Source organism: Spinacia oleracea, chromosome 2, assembly GCF_020520425.1.
Source record: "Spinacia oleracea cultivar Varoflay chromosome 2, BTI_SOV_V1, whole genome shotgun sequence".
NCBI lineage: Eukaryota > Viridiplantae > Streptophyta > Magnoliopsida > Caryophyllales > Amaranthaceae > Spinacia > Spinacia oleracea.
The window spans coordinates 70,770,250-70,775,467 of record NC_079488.1 but is presented as its reverse complement, the minus strand read 5'-3'; the positions used below and the strand labels follow the sequence as shown (position 1 = coordinate 70,775,467).

Sequence of the window (5,218 nt, the reverse complement as noted above, 5' to 3'; positions counted from 1 at the left end):
CAATTCTATACCAGAATATCATATTCTAGTGTTATGGGCTCAAAGTGCAATAAAGGCCAAGGCCCAATCTATGACCTAATAATCCATCAAACCCCTATAAATACTCATTTATGGGGGAAGGTAAACTTAACTTCTCTACACTCTCTACTCCCTCCTCTCTGTACTCCATCTCTTTTGCAGGAAATCACCTCCACATTCAAGATACGAAGATCCGACCACACCACCGATTCCAATACCGGAACAATTGGCGCTAGAAGGAGGGGCACAATAACAAATCATTGTGTCCTGAATCTCCGAATGAGTGGAAAATGAAAACTTACTGTCATATTTTAGGGCAGAAAGTACAGTGAAAAAAGTTACAAACTCAACCTCTTTCATAGTTTCATCAATCAACTGCATTCTACCACCACAAAATCCAAACACACACGTTAACACGTATGCCCACATCTTCACATTCCAAATCTAAAAACTATAATGAATAAAAAAGTTGTTAGTGTTTGACGGAGAAAACAAGAAATATGGTAAGAAAATATTTCCAAATCTAAAACTGAATATATATATATATATATATATATATATATATATATATATATATTCTTTTGGTAAAAAGGTAAAATAAGTAAAAGGAAGGAAGATAGATCAGCAGCAACGTCAAAACCACTTTGTCCCTTTATTTCTACTCCGTATTTTCAAGATCTAGCCATTTGAATACATCAAATTCCTTATACCCACCATCAAACACTAACATATTATTTTCTAAAATAAATCTAGAGAATAGAAAAGTTCTTGAAAAAGAAAGAGAAAAAGAAATCTTCGAAGGTTGAGGATTGTCGGGCTGAAATCGAGTATTGCAAGAAAAACGAGGCCTCGTGCCTCAAGCCCCTGTGTAATTCCGACAAAAAATGGCGAGTTACTCTGGCAGCGGTAGCAACATCAAAGCTACGGGGGTCAAATCATGTCTTGGGTGTCAAAAATGTTCAATCCAAGTTTTAAAGTAATTCTAAAGGTCGAGATCCAAGGATCGCTGTAAGCTAAGTGTTACCGGCATGTCCGGCCGGTTCGTTACCGACGTCACCGATTAAATACCGGATTTGCTGCCGACCAAACGACTTCCTACCAGCCACTCAGAGATCCTTGCCGGTCTCAATTTAAGGAAGAAAAAGCATCAGTGTCGTGGGTAAAGGTAAAATGCCATGGATATTAAAGCAAAGCTAAGGGTTGAGGTTCAAAAGTAGTAAGAGTAAATCGGTGTTACCGACATTTGTCCTACCGGCAGGTATGCTATCGGCATCACCGAGTAAGTGCTGAATTGCTACGACACCAGAACACCACTACCAGCTAAGTTCTCCCTCTCCTTATTTATGTGAAATTAAAAGAATGTGTTAAAGCATTAGCAGATTTGTTGACAATAAAGCATCCTAGTATAATAGTATACGTATTTCTGCTTGCATTATGAATACAGAAGGCAGACTGTGATAGAGTGATACCTTCAGTCGACTTAAAATTATGGCCATACTTATTGCCGGCTCAAATTACCCGATTTATTGCCGAATGATTTATTGCCGGCTAAAAATACCTGATTCATTGCCGGCTAATACTATCTGATTTATTCCCAGGATACCCATACCATCTAGATTGTTGTCGGCCTAAAGTGGTAAATTGTTGTCGGCCTAAAGAGGTAATCTTACCCCATAATTCTTTTCTGTCTCTTGTGTTAAATTAAAGGCTACAAATTAACTATGGTTTATGGTTTTATAAATGAAATTTTCCGTAAAACCCAATTAACAAGTGCAAAGAAGTGACTATGCCGACTGCGACAAGTTTTAAGATTATATATGCCGGCTATGCCAACTATGCATTGTGTAAATGAGTATTTGTTAGCCTACCCCAAGCTTACCTGAGATTAATTCTGCCTGCACGTTAACTCCGGATAATAATCTCTTACAACTGATCACTCATATTCTCTTACCAGTTTAAGTCTGCTTGTGAAAGTTCTATTTGGAAAACCTTTTTGGTTGCTGGTCTAAATCTACGATTGGTCTAAAGTCATACTAGCTGGATGCTACCGGCTTGATTTGACGAGTCATACTTGCTACCGGACTAATTTAATCATAATTGTACTACTCCATAGCCATCCTGCCATTAGTATGCACCAGTACTCCAGTAGGCATTTAGTTTGAGTAAGCTAATTAATTTCCCTCTGCTAAACGGCATTAATAAGTTTATGATTTTTACCACACCGCTGCATTAGATGTGAAGGTTTGGGCGGCCTTAATCTAGTTCTCATATGACCAAGTTAAATTGTGCACACTGTGTGTTTGCTAAAGCGTAATGGTTAAGCTTTAAGTTCCATCGAGTCTTAAAAGTCTCAGTCATTATCTCTCTATCATACCGCAAGTGTTAATAAGACCGATTTATATATTGATTACCTGATTTTTTACTTGAGCTATTGCTGACTGATTTGTTCCCAGGGTAATGTGAAATTACCTGGTTTATGATGAGTGATGCTAAAGCAAATGTTTAAGCAGAATTATTAGCAAGTGGTTAAAAGTTATCTGATTTGCTACCGGCCTGGCTTGAAGATTCATAACCCACAGTTTGTTGTTGACTGTGTGTGCATAAATTGCCACAAGTATGTCTTTTCGAAATCCTACTGTCTGCTACCGATCTAAGTTTCATTGCCAGCCTAGTCCTACCCCTTAACATTTGATTCGCTGTCGGGTACGCGTCTCTTAAAAACTTGCTATCAGCTAACTTGCTGACGGCCAACCTTACACCATTTGAAAGTGCTACCAGTTAGTGTATTGTCGGTCATTATGGTCGGCTGTCGTACTTCTTCTCTGTTGGCTACTTTAATCTACTTTAATCTGATGTTAGTCATAGTGTCATACAGTCAGTAGTGTGCATGTGCATATCTTACCGAGTTAATTTGCTGTTAGTCTACAATGTTATATGCCTCCTACCATCTAACTTCATTACTCCTTAGCAAAACTACCTATTACCACTATAAACTGTAGAGTCATAATTGTCGGCTGCTAGTCTGCTACTGGTCTAATGTATGATTGGTTTACAATGCTATCGGCCTTGTTTGATGGGTCAACTTGCTATCACCTGATTTAGAGTCATCCCCCATGGACCCACGCTGCAAAAGTTTTATCTAAAACCGAGTTTCTACTTGCTATCACCTGACTTACTACTAGTTTTAATTTGCACATTGTCTAATTTGTTACCAGCCTAATCTTACTGCCAGATACGTCCCTTATACTTGGCTATCAGCTTTGTTGTTTCCAGTCACACTAAATTGTTAGACGGCCTAATGTGATAATCTTACCAGCCTGAACTAGAGTCATGCCATATAATTTACCGCCTGCTCGCTATCGGCAACTTACTAAAAGTTTATTCGAATACATGGTTCTACTCTTTGTTTGTATGCATCATCTGATCACCTGTTACCGGCGCATATTTTTCACAATTAGCTATTTAATCAAAGATTGCACTATGAATTGAAGAGTCATACTTACTACAGTTTTAGTTCGCAAATGGTCTAAAATTGCTACCATCTATGGTCTAATTTGTCGCAATCAGCTTTTTAATTCGTGATAAGCATGCTTATGGTATTTTTTACCTCCTCATTGACGTTTATGTTAAGTCAAAATTGTGATTTTTTGACTCTATATGAAAATGCTCAAACAACTTGGTGTAATAAAAATCTGTGATAGTAGCCGACCAATTGATAATTGGGTGTGGATGAGTCGAACTCAGTATGACCAAAGTAAAGGGTACATATAGAGTGCTTGGTTAAGTTTCCCATTGAAAGTGCTTTCATTTTGCCGCAACTAATGTGGTTATTTGGTAAAAATTTTAATTGAATCAAGTCTTACCGGCGCATACTCCGTTTTTATTACTATCTCATTGTAAACGCCACCGCTGATTAAGGATGATATACGCTCTACCACTTTAAGCTTTAACTTCCTGTGGCACTAAGGAAAAGAGATCCTTTAATTAAAATTATTGTTAAACTGCATTCAGAATGTGCAACCAACTAATTTCAGTATGTATTAGTCACATTTTAAAAAGAAAAGCAAGAAATTCATTGTGCATGTAATATATTTGATACGTGAATGGTGTAGGAACTTGGTCCAAGCATTGCTTCCCAACCTCCGAGGCAGAGCCTAACCGATCCTATGGAGATTGATGGAGTAACAATACCTCACTGGTTACTACTCCAAAAGCAAGGAAAAAGGTATAAGCTCAAAACAGTTGCACTAAAAAACATCAGGAAAGTCTTCTTATTTATTGCACTCATATACTTTATGTGGCCACATGATCTACCTAATGCGTAAAGTAGCTCACAAGATGTATGAACTACAAACATAACAAGAGTACTTTACCTGGGGTTTTTTAATACTTTATAGTCATTATTTTTCAGTAATGGCAGCAGATTATGGAGCTATGACATAGTCATGTTAGTCCAAAATGACTCAAAGCTAGAGGCACCAAATTTTCTTAAGTGGCTGGCTCTTTTTGGCAACGATTGACTTGCTATAATCATAACCATCACAACATAATAGTTACAATACTAAATAATAGTGAAAGCAAGATGTAAAGCTGAGAACTGGCATGTTCATGACCTAAGTACTGGGTATTGTGATGGTTCATGCCACTAATAACACCTTGAGTCATAAGAGGATGCTCAAATTCTCATCCGCATGTTACCATGTATATAACGGTTGTCGAAATTGTATTTTTGTGACCAACAAATTACTTAAGCACCTCTATTTTTACTTTGATGAAGTCATAAAATAGAGTAGCTGTTGGAAATGTGTGTATATTATGCACCTCAAAATTTTTTCTACTTATAACATATTAGATTTTAAAAGAATTTTTGTGCTGAGTCAAGTTTCACTTATGTGTCGGTTTTTTCGGAGGAATTTGTGTTTTAACATCTCAAACAAGGTCGCCGAAGACTTGAAATATTGTTGGACATCAATTCTTCCATATAGCTATTAACAAATGTGTTACTAAAAGAATCCCACAAGTTATTCATAGTCACTAATTTCAGTAAATAGTTTAAAGTCGCTCTTAAAATTTGTTTTAAGTAAAGAGACTCCAATGACATCACTCTTAAGTCGACTGCAAAATCGACTTAAGACCGAGGGGCTGGTTTAATGTTACTACTTAAATTAGTTAGTCGTAGAATGGCTCGCGTATAATAAAA

At 37.1% G+C, this 5,218-nt stretch overlaps 1 long non-coding RNA gene across 1 annotated transcript; it reads left to right on the top strand.

Moving 5' to 3' along the window:
• Positions 1-578: 578 nt before the first annotated feature.
• Positions 579-4,882, top strand: LOC110796365 (uncharacterized). The gene is made up of 2 exons (XR_002535565.2): positions 579-1,678; positions 4,131-4,882. It is a non-coding gene; the product is annotated as an uncharacterized lncRNA (long non-coding RNA).
• The last annotated feature ends 336 nt before the right edge of the window (positions 4,883-5,218 follow it).